Source organism: Mirounga angustirostris, unplaced genomic scaffold (genome assembly GCF_029215605.1).
Source record: "Mirounga angustirostris isolate CCGP_5_RB_7025 unplaced genomic scaffold, mMirAng1.0.hap1 SCAF_14, whole genome shotgun sequence".
Classification (NCBI taxonomy): Eukaryota; Metazoa; Chordata; class Mammalia; order Carnivora; family Phocidae; genus Mirounga; species Mirounga angustirostris.
Genome location: NW_026991722.1, coordinates 41,561,132 through 41,572,749, shown reverse-complemented (window position 1 = coordinate 41,572,749; position 11,618 = coordinate 41,561,132). Strand labels below are relative to the sequence as shown.

Below are 11,618 nucleotides of genomic sequence, written 5' to 3'. Positions count from 1 at the left end.
AGTGGGGATTATTTGTTATATAGCATAACCAAACCTATTCTGGCTGATATACACTGTGTTAAGTATTGTCAAGGTCCTAGCAGGTTTCAGGTGGCACTCTCAAAGTGGGAATTTAAGAAAATTTTAAGAAAGGAACCATTTACAATAAAGAAATCAAGATGTAAGGAATTACCAGTAATGGTGCAGTAGGCCAGGGCTAAAATATCTTTATCATCAATATTCTCAGACCTGAAAACACAAGCAAAGGGGTTATCAGGACCTGAAGAAAAAAAAAAAAGAGTGTGTTCTTTGGATGCATCCATATCAATGTACCTCTACAAGAAGGGAACAAAGACATTTAATGCCCCAACCTCATTCTCTTCCCTTCCTCATAAGTGCACCCAATTGGAAGTGGTAGAATAGAGGTCAGCTTCCCAATACGTACAGTACGTACATGAATTTGGAAGAGAATTTGAAAGATATTCGACACGAAACAAAAATTGACCCATGTACAGAACATTATAGGAACACATGAGATAATACATGGCATAGAATAGTCAAAACATGAGGCTTTTCAAGAAAGTTCTGGAGGAATACAACTTGAACTGAATCTTACAGACATGAAAGAATTACTTTAGACAATTTTTAAGGTCTTCTAATCCAGATATTAGATGAGAGCCCAAGCAAGTACAGTATTCGCAGAAATAGAATAATGATTTAATATCAGGCCTAGGATAATGAAATGATAAAGCTGAAGATAATGCAGTGGCCAGAACAAGGAAGGCTTTATATGTTATATTGAATAATTTTGACTTTACCCAGAAGACCAAAATCTGAAGGATTTAAAAACAGTGACATAATCAAATTTGTAATTAAAAACAATACGGCAGTAATAGTAATAGCTTACATTATCAGATGATTACAATATGCCACATCATGTTTTGAACACAAAAACTCCCCATGAGGCAGATACTATTATTGTCCCTATCGGGGGAATACTGAAACAGAAAATGGTTGTTCTAGATGACATAATAGTAAGTAAATGGAGTGGAGATTTCAAACTAGATCTCTGAAAATAAATGAGTATGAGTGCAAGACTGAGGGCAGGAAACCATTTACAAAACTATAGAAGTTATTCAGATAAGGAACAGTACCAGAGAGATCATGATAATAATGAAGAGAAGAACCATTCCAAAGTTTAAACCTGTTGGATAGGTGTTTGACTAGCTATGCAGAATGAAGGGGAAAAAGATGTCAACCACATCCCACCATATTCGTAACTGAAAACAGCTAATTTAAACTTTTGACAGTTACACAACTGGCATTTTCACTGTGAGCAAAACTATTTAAAATTAGCACAGTATATGTAGATTCACAGATGTTATTAACATACGTATATATGTGTATATATATATATTTTTTGGATTGTTGAATTTATTTCAGATCTCTGTACTAAAACAAAAACAGTTTAATATTGAAAATATTGTCTCTTAAGGCTTGAAAATTAAAAAGTAAGTGAAAAACAACAGGAGAGTTAAATTTGGAGTTTGCTCAGTCATTAAATTCATAAAGCTAGGGTAAATGTTACTGGGCCTTTGTGATACCTCCCTAAATAGATCTGTGTCATCTGAGTATTTAAAAAGCTGATTAAAACAGCTACTTTAGTTTCTTAACTCCATCACCATCTCACTAATTTTGTAGGACAAACCTATTTTTATCTTCATTAAATGCTTAACTAGCTCTTATCTTCCTCTAAGGTAATCTAGGATATTTTTGGTTGTGGTAAAATTTAGATGAGTTGTAAATGAATAATTTAAAGAGTTTTAACTTTAAAGTCTTTCTTTTTTCTCTTCTTTTTCCTATATATCTTGGCATGTAAACTGATTACATAAAGATTGTCTAAGGATTTATTCTGTGACTGAAAACAATCATTCTTTCCAGTTAATACAGTAGAGAATTTTATCTGCCTCTTACACACACACACACACACACACACACACACACAGACATCTTGTACCTCAAATAGGTACTATTTTACAAGTAAATCCAACTTTAAAATTAGAAACTATCAGTGCATATGTTGATCAAAGTGGCATGTTATTATATTAGAAAATACATAATCTACTAATCAGTGGAACAGAGGCTATGTTATCTTCCTTTAAAGTATAAGAATGTTGCAGAGAAAATTATTATTATTAAGGAAAATTCATATCCATCATATTTAGATCTGTGAAAGCATTAATGGAAAGAATAAGGCATAAATTATTAGTCACATGTATAAGCTGAAGGGACTAGGTATTTTAGCATATATATTAGTTATCTATTGTTACATTAAAAAAGTGCCATAAAAACTATCCACACAAAACAAACTTTTACCTCACAAAAATAGGGGAGGTTTAACTGACTTAGGGTCTGTCATGAGTTTGCAGTTCTAGCAGTTAGCTAAGGCTGCAGTCAACTGAAGGATAATCTATTTCCAAGATCACTGATGAGCTGTTGATGGTAGCCTTCATTACTGCATTCTACTGAAAGCTTGACAAGAGCTGGGTGATCCACTTCTAGGCTTATTCATGTGGTTACATGATTGGAGCCTTCAGTTCCTCACCTTGTGGGGACATGGTAAATGTTTTTCCCAGAATGTGTGATCCAAGAAGGAAATGGTGGCGTATATGGAAGCCACAGTATCTTTTATGACCTAATGTTGGCAATAATATACCATTACTTCTGCCATCTTCTGTTGGTCACATTGAAAAATCTTGATGTGATGTAGAAAGGGAATATATGAGAGTGTGAATATCAGGAGAATTGAGGGCAATTTTGAAGGTAGGCTGTCGTAATGTGTTATAATGTCTATGTAGTAAACAAAGGAGAACAGGGCAAATTATAGCCAAATAATTCTAAATAAATAAAGAAGAAATAAATTAAAAAGTGGGGTTAAGCCAGTAGATTAAGGCTCAGTGTAGATATAAAACAAAAATAAAAATGAAAAAATAGTTATTCAAGTTACAGGAGATTTTCTGAAGAGGATTTAGAAAATAAGGAATAGAAGATGATTAATGATAGCACTTTATAAAAACTGCGATATAATCACATAACATGAAATTCACCCTTTTAAAGTGTATAATTCAAATTTTAATATATCCATAGATATACAGCCATAAACATTATCTAAATTTAGAACATTTTTATCACTCAAAAAAATAAATAAATCCTATTAGTAGTCACTGTCTGTTTTGTCATAACCCCAGCTCTGGCATCTTCTTACCTACTTTCTATCTGTGTGGACTTGCCTGTTCTGGACATTTCATATTAATTAGTAATTAGTAGACTTCATATAATATGTGGTCTTTATGCCACATTTTGATCATTTGATGAATATTTGTTTTTTTCCCACTTTTTGGCTACTATGAATAATGCTGCTATGAATATGTGTGTATAAATACTTGTGGGGATATGTTTCATTTATCTTGAATATATACCTATGAGTGGAATTGTGGGATATAGATTATTGTATTTAGCACCCTGAAGAATTGTCAAACTGTTTTCCAAAGTGGCTGCACTGTTTTACTTCCCTATCAATAGTGAATGGAGGTTGCAATTACTCAACTTGCCATTGTTGGAGGTGTACAGAAATACAATTGATTATTACATATTGATCGCACATCCTGCATGTGTGCTGGACTTATTTATTAGTTCTAATAGTATTTGTTTGGAGGTTTTCTTTGCATATGAATTCCTTAGGTTTTTCTATATAAAAGATCATGTCATTTGCAAATACTGTTTTCCTTCTTTTCAAACTGGAATCCTGACAAGAACCTCAAGTACAATGTTGACTAGAAGTGGTGAAAGCTGATTTTAGTGGAGATGGATTCAGTCAACATAAAATGTGATGTTATTCTAAGTATTATTAAGACTTTTTTAGAAAAATTTTAAATTGTCAGCAAAGCTAAGGGGAAGGTACAGAGATTTCCTATATACCTCTGAACCTTTATATGCATAGCTTCCACCAGTATGAACATCACTCAACAGAGGGCATATTTGTTACAACTGATGAATCTACATTGACACATCATAATCACTCAAAGGTCATAGTTTGCATTATTGTTCACTCGGTGTTGTACATTGTGTGGGTTTGAAAAAATGAATAATCACATGTATCCATCATTATGGTATCATGCATAGCATTATCACTGCCCTAAACATCTGCTGTGTTCTGCCTATTCATCCCTCCTACACCTCAACCCCTAGCAACTTTTTATTATCTCTGTAGTTTTGCCTATTCTGAAATCTTTTTTTTTTAAAGATTTTATTTATTTTAGAGAGAGAGCAGGGGGAAAGGGCAGAGGGAGAGGGAGAGAGGGGATCTCAAGCAGACTTCCCACTGAGTGTGGAGCCCATCGCAAGGCTCAGTCTCACCACCCTGAGATCATGACCTGAGCCGAAATCAAGAGTCAGATGCTCAACCGACTGAGCCACCCAGGTGCCACTGACTTTTCCAAAATCTTATATAGTTGGAATCATATGGTATGTAGTCTTCTTAGATTAGCTTCTTTTACTTAGTAATAATGCATTTCAGGTCCCGCCATATATTTTCATAGCTCGACAGTTCATTTCTTTTTAGCACTAAATAATATTCCTTTGTCTGAATGTACTACTGTTTATTTATCCATTCATCTACTAAAGAATTGTCTTAAAAAGGAAGAGGGAGGTGGTTCATTTGGTTAAGGCTCCAATTCTCAGTTTTGGCTCAGGTTATGATCTCAGGGTTGTGAGATGGAGCCCCATGTTAGGCTCTGCGCTGGGTGCGGAACCTGCTTAAGATTCTCTCCTTCTCCCTCTACCCCTCCTCCCCCTCAAAAAAATAAAAAGAATTCTCTTATTTGCTTTCAAATTTGAACAATTATGAATAAATCTGCTGTAAACATTGTGTCTAGGATTTTGTGTGGACATAAGTTTTCAGCTTCTTTGGGTAAATACCAAGGAGCACATTTTCTGAATCATATGGTAAAAATATGTGTAGTTCTCCAAGAAACCACAAAAAATTGCCTTCCAAAGTAGCTTTCCCATTTTGAATTTTCACCAAAAATGAATGAGAGTTGCATATCTTTCCCAGAATATGCTTTTGTCAATGATCTAGAATTTGACCATTCCAGTACGTGCATAGTGGTATCTCATTGTTATTTTAATGTTCATTTTCCCGATGACATTGTGTATGGAGCTTCTTATCATATGCATAACATATCTTTGAAGAGGTATCTGTTAAGGTCTTTGGCCCAGTTTTCGTAGGTTGTTTATTTTCTTACTGTTTAGTTTTAAGAATTCTCTGTATATTTTGCATAACAGTCCTTTATCAAATGTGTCTTTTGAGAGTATTTCCTCCAAGTCTGTAGCTTGTCTTCTTATTCTCTTGACTTTGCTTTCACAGAGTTGACTTTTTTTTATTTTAATGAAGTCCAGCTTATCAATACTTTCTTTCCTGGATTATCTATTGTGTTGTAATAACCACACTATCTTGAATGCTATAGCTTTAGAGTAAGCTTTGAAGTTAAGAAATGTCAGTTATCCAACTTTGTTATTTGTCTTCAGTACTGTGTTGACTATTCTGCATCTTTTGCCTCTCTATATAAATTTTAGAATCAGTTTGTCAATATCTACTAAAAAACCTTTGGGATCTTGATTGAGATTGAGTTGAGTATTTCAGTCAAGTTGGAAAGAACTGATATCTTGACAATACTAGTATTTTTGTCCATGAACATAAATTATCTCTTCATTTATTTAATTATTCTTTGACTTCATTCATCAGAGGTCCAGATTCACATGACTAAGTTAAGATGATCCACTTAAAAAGAATTATTACTCCATTTACTAAATTACTACTGTTTTTCATAAGATTATCATATAGGCTCAAAGAATTGAAATTTGAGGTTAAAAGTCATGAAAGTCCCTATATATGTTAGGCAGTTCTGTTCTTAGTTTTCTAGACAGGTTATTATCAGTCCTTTTTAGACATACCTAGAATATTCTGACCCCAAATACATTTTATAATACATAATACTATGTGAAGTTATACTTTAGTGTATTCCATGGAATTATGCAATGCCTGCCGTTCTCAGAAGACATTGATATTGTAAACATCATGAACAGAACAGTGTAACACTGAAGCAAATATTTTTCTGAAATTTTATTTTTTTTATTTGAAAACTAAAACTTAGAGGAGCTGCCTGTGTGCTGGGCATCCTTTTCCCACATTCACATGTCCCAAGGGTTGGATGGAGGGTTTCTCCTTGCTTGTGCAGTGGCAGAAGAGCAGAGTACAAACTGCAGAGAACTTAAGTCATGGCAAGACAGGCATTTAGGAAGTTTCTTCCTCTCTTTGACCAAGTTGCAGTTGAAAGGAGTACAGGCAAAACTGTAACCAAGGGAGGCATTATGTTTCTAGAAAAATCTCAAGGAAAAGTATTGCAAGCAATAGTAGTAGCTATTGGATCAGGCTCTAAAGGAAAAGATGGAGAGATTCAACCAGTTATCATGAAAGTTGGAGATTAGGTTCTTCTCCCAGAATATGGAGGCACCAAAGTAGTTTTAGACACAGAATTATTTCTCATTTAGAGATGGTGACATTCCTTTAGATTGTGTGATTGAAATAAATCACTATTGAAATGGCATCATGTGAAGCTGCCCATTCCACTGCAGTTTTGAAATTTTTCATTATGTAATAGTTTCCAAGTCTCCATATAATTAATGATATCCAAACTAATGCTATCCAATGTCTGTAAAATTTAGGTTCAGTGCAGTGATATAAACATTACCAAATAAAAATACATAAATGAGAAAAAAAATTAAAACTTAGAGAAAAGTTGTAAGCACAAGTATGGCAACAAAAAACACTTATAAAACATTTGGTCCAGGTTCATATTATCAACATTTTACCACCCACGCTTTATCATTGTTCTATTTACCTATCTAACCCTTTCTTTCTTTCCCTATCTCTCACCTATCTAATTATCTCTAATTTGCATATATCATTGCCCTATCTTTAAAGACCTCAATGTGTTTTTCATGAGAATAAGGATATAATTATATATAACTAAAATATAATTAATTTCTGACTTCAGTAAATTTATCATTGAGATAAAATACTTATCTAATCTACAGTTTTTATTTCAAACTTGTCAGTCAAACCAGTGTGCTTTATTACATTATTTTCCCCTCCAGTTCGGGATTCTAACTAGAATTGGGTCTTGTATTTAGTTGTCATATTTTTTTAATCTCCTTTAATCTAAATCATTTCCACATTATTTGTCTTTTATGTCATTGACATTCTTGAAGAAGACTTTTTTTTTTAATTTTTGATAAAATAGTTATTTCAGATCAGTTAACATTTTTTCGTAAGTAGATTCCATTTACACATTTCTAGTAAGAATATTATATAGTTGCTGTTATGCTTTCCTCAGGTATCACATCTGGAAGCACACAATTTCCACTTAGTCTTAATTGATGATCCTAATTTTGATCACTTAGTCAAAATTGTTGTCTGATTTCTCCACTGTACATTACTATTTCTGATGTTGCAATTACAAAACAATTTGTGAGTACAGGCATACCTCAGAGATACCGCATGTTTAGTTCCAGACTACCACAATAAAGTGAATATTGCAATAAAGCAAGTCAGATGAATTTTTTGGTTTCCCAGTGCATAAAAAAAAGTATGTTTACACTCACTGTACTATAGCCAATAAGTGTGCTATAGCACTATGTCTAAAAAATGTACATACCTTAATTAAAAATACTTTATTACTAAAAAATGTTCACCATCATCTGAGTTTCAGCGAGTTACAGTCTTGTTGCTAATGAAGGGTTGCCTCTGTGTTGATGGCTGTTGACTTGTTAAGGTGGTGGTCAGTGAAGGTTGGGGTGCTGGTGGCAGTTGCTTAAAATAAAACAACCATGAAGTTTTCCACATCAGTTGATTTTTCCTTTCACGAATGATTTCTCTGTAGCTTGTGATGCTGTTTGATAGTATTTTAGACACAGTAGAAGTTCTTTCAAACTTAGCATAAATTCTCTCAAACCCTGTCATGTCTTTGTCAACCACGTTTACTTACTATTCTAAAAACTTTGTTGTCATTTCAGCAGTCTCTATGGCATCTTCACCAGGAATAGCTTTCAACTGAAAAAAACATTTTCTTTGCTCATCCATAAGAAGCGACTCTTGATCCATTTTAATTTTATCATGAGATTACATGATAGTTTCAGGCTCCACTTCTAATTCTAGTTCTATTATTTTCACCACATCTGCAGTTACTTCCTCCACTGAAGTCTTGAACCTTCAATTTGTAAAAAACACAAAATCTATGAATGGTAAAAAAGTGAAGCAAAATAAAATGAGGTATATCTGTATATACTTTAAAACCATGCCAGTATTTCACTCCTCATCAAAATTTCCCATGAGATTTAGCATCCACTCAAGATTGCCAGAACCAATCTTTAATTGGTGACAATCTTTAAGATGCTGGCAAAATGTTGATTTTACAATTTTAGTACTCTCTCTACATTTCCCGGGTACCACTGACCAATCAGTAGCCTATAAACAAGAAGCTTTCCTTTGGCCTATTAATTTTACTTATTTATATCTTTATGTATACATGTATGTATGTATGTATGTATATATGTATATGTGAATGTATTATTAGGCTGTGGGACCTTTTTCAAGCTCCTATGTCCTTATGACACAAACCTATTATTTTTTTAACCCTTCCTTAAATTCTGGCAAAACAAGATATTCGAGACCATACCTACCCTGCCCAGCCCTGCCAAGCCCTGAAATTAGCAAATTATCCAAGAAACTCTGGGTTCTTTTTAGTGGAGAATGGCACCAGAAACTAACATCTGGGCAGTAGCTATATTTATTGCTATTAAGGTTTCTTTGCTTCTGATCCTTGCAACAGATAGAAGTACAGAATGATTGCTTGTACATACACATATACCCATAACATTCACAAATTCATACACATATAACATACATGCATGCGTACAAATGTAACAATGAGGAGGTCTATATATATCTGTATATATGTATTTTTTCATTTTGTAATGTAGAATATGAATCTGTGTATTTTATTTAGCACTCATTTTCAAGTTACAGTTATGCCAAAACAGTCTGCTTCTAATGAAAGAAACCTTAATATAAACCTAAAAACATGCATATATATTTAGTAGGATCTTCTTCATTTCTAAATAAATTTTATGTCTGATATACATTAACAAAGAATAGCAATATTAGAATTCAGGATATTTATTTTTTTTGCATGGAGACTTAATTACAGTACAACACATGCACACAAACCCACAGAGCAATGATGTAGTGAGACACACCTAAGCATATTTAAAATGCTTACAAACAGGCCTTTTATTTTTTTTAGGCAACAAAATATTTTCAGTCCTTCTCACCTTCTGACATTCACCTAGCACCATAGATGCAAGGACTTACAGTAAACAGTCTCATACTTAAAATCATAAAGCATATATTGAATAGAATTGTTGAATATATAATATATAACAAATATAATAATATATAATCAATTTACATAGATAACACTAGTTAAAACTGCAACTGAAGAGTCAGTGTTTTTTTTTGCCTTTCCAGACTCCTTATTTGTATTTTCCTTCTTCTACACTGCAAATTCTGGTTCCTAATAACAGAATTGTGTTTATTCGTTTTCTTAGTACAGTAGTGTCAGAATTGCTTTAAGCATACCACTGCAAATAAATAAGCATACTAAAAAGAGAATTCAGGTTTCTTTCTTTTTTTTTAAATAAAGATTTTATTTATTTATTTGATAGATCAGAAACAGAACTCCCATTTCTTTATGTATAAATTATTGTGTTTTTTTTAAGATTTCATTTATTTGTTTGACAGAGAGAGAGTGAGCACAAGCAGGGGGAGCGGCAGAGGGAGAGGGAGAGGGAGAAGCAGGTTTCCCACCGAGCAGGGGAGCCGGACATGGGGCTCCATCCCAACCCTGGGACCATGACCTGAGCTGAAGGCAGATGCTTAACTGAGTGAGCCACCCAGGTGCCCCTTTATGTATAGATTCTAACATAGTTGTATACTTTTTAATATTAGTTATTCTAATGGTTGTGTAGTGCTATCTCATTGAGATTTTAATTTGCAATTCAATAATGATTAACAATATGGAGCATTTTTTAATATACTTACTTGATGTTTGTACATCTTCTGTTCAAATAGTTTTGGTTAAGTAGGTTATCTTAATGAGTTGTAAGGTTTCTTTTATTGTTTAATATTATGTATTTTAGTAAAATGATACACACATATTATTTTTCCCATTCTGTAGCTTGTACTTCATTTTCTTAATGGTGTCTTTTAAGGACCAATAGCTTTTTAAAAGATTTTATAAAGTTCAGTGTTGCATCTTTTTTCTCCTATGCTTTTTTGTGTGTTATTTAAGAAATCTTAGCCTACTGCAAGTTTATGAAATATTTTTCTAGATATTTTGTGGTTTTAGCTCATTTTTTATTGATTGTCATAAGTAATAATTGACATATTATTTTCCTTTAATCCATTGGGATATCCAGTTTTTCATTATTATTTGTTTCAAAAATATTTCATTTTCCTCTTGTTTTGTCTCAGTAGTTTTTTTTGGAAATTTATTGATCTTATACATGCAGTTCCATTTACTAAAGTCTCTATTTTGTTCCATTAAACAGTAGGTCTGTATTTCACCAATAGCATGCTGTCTTGATTACTCCAGCTATGTAGTAATTCTTGGAATCAGGCAATGTAAAGCTACAACTTTCCATATCTATACTTCCTAAGGAGATTTTTTTGAGTGGTTGATATGTTCATTATCTTGGTTTTGCCACTGTATACTTATGTCAGAATTTATCAAATTGTCAAGTTTAAGTATGTGCATTTCATTGAATGTCAACTGTATCTCAACAAAGATGTTAAGAAATGTGTTTGTCATAGGAGTAAGAAAGGTAGAGTGGATGCAGATGGCTTAACAGAAAATATCTTTGTCCTTAAAATAACTATATTACAGGGGCACTTGGGTGGCTCAGTCGTTAAGCGTCTGCCTTCGGCTCAGGTCATGATCCCAGGATCCTGGGATCGAGCCCCGCATCAGGCTCCCTGCTCCACAGGAGGCCTGCTTCTCCCTCTCCCACTCTCCCTGCTTGTGTTCCCTCTCTCACTGTGTCTCTCCCTGTCAAATAAATAAATAAAAAATCTTTAAAAAAAAATAACTATATTACAGTTAAAAAAAAATCATCATTTCAAAGGCAAATAAAGTATTGACCTATTTCCCAACCAAATACAATACTTTCTATATCCGGTCTTTGGATTAATAATACTATATTATGACTATTTTGTGTATGATTACGAAACCTGGACATTTCTTGCAGACTTAAGTTTCATCTAATCTGGCGGCACTTCAGCCATTGTGCTGGAACAAGTCAAGGTTATGTATTCCTGACTTAAAATTTAATTATTCAATGTTGTTGATTCCTGGATTGCTCTTTACTCACCTTTGCTTTCGGGGCTCTTATTTAATTGAGATAAACCTAGAACCCTTTCAGTATTCAACTGCAGCAATTAGAATGGAACAGCTTAATGGAGA

General features: G+C 33.4%; 1 pseudogene; it reads left to right on the top strand.

Moving 5' to 3' along the window:
• The first annotated feature begins 6,315 nt into the window (after window positions 1-6,315).
• LOC129046213 (10 kDa heat shock protein, mitochondrial-like) lies at window positions 6,316-6,637 on the top strand (annotated as a pseudogene).
• Window positions 6,638-11,618: the final 4,981 nt, after the last annotated feature.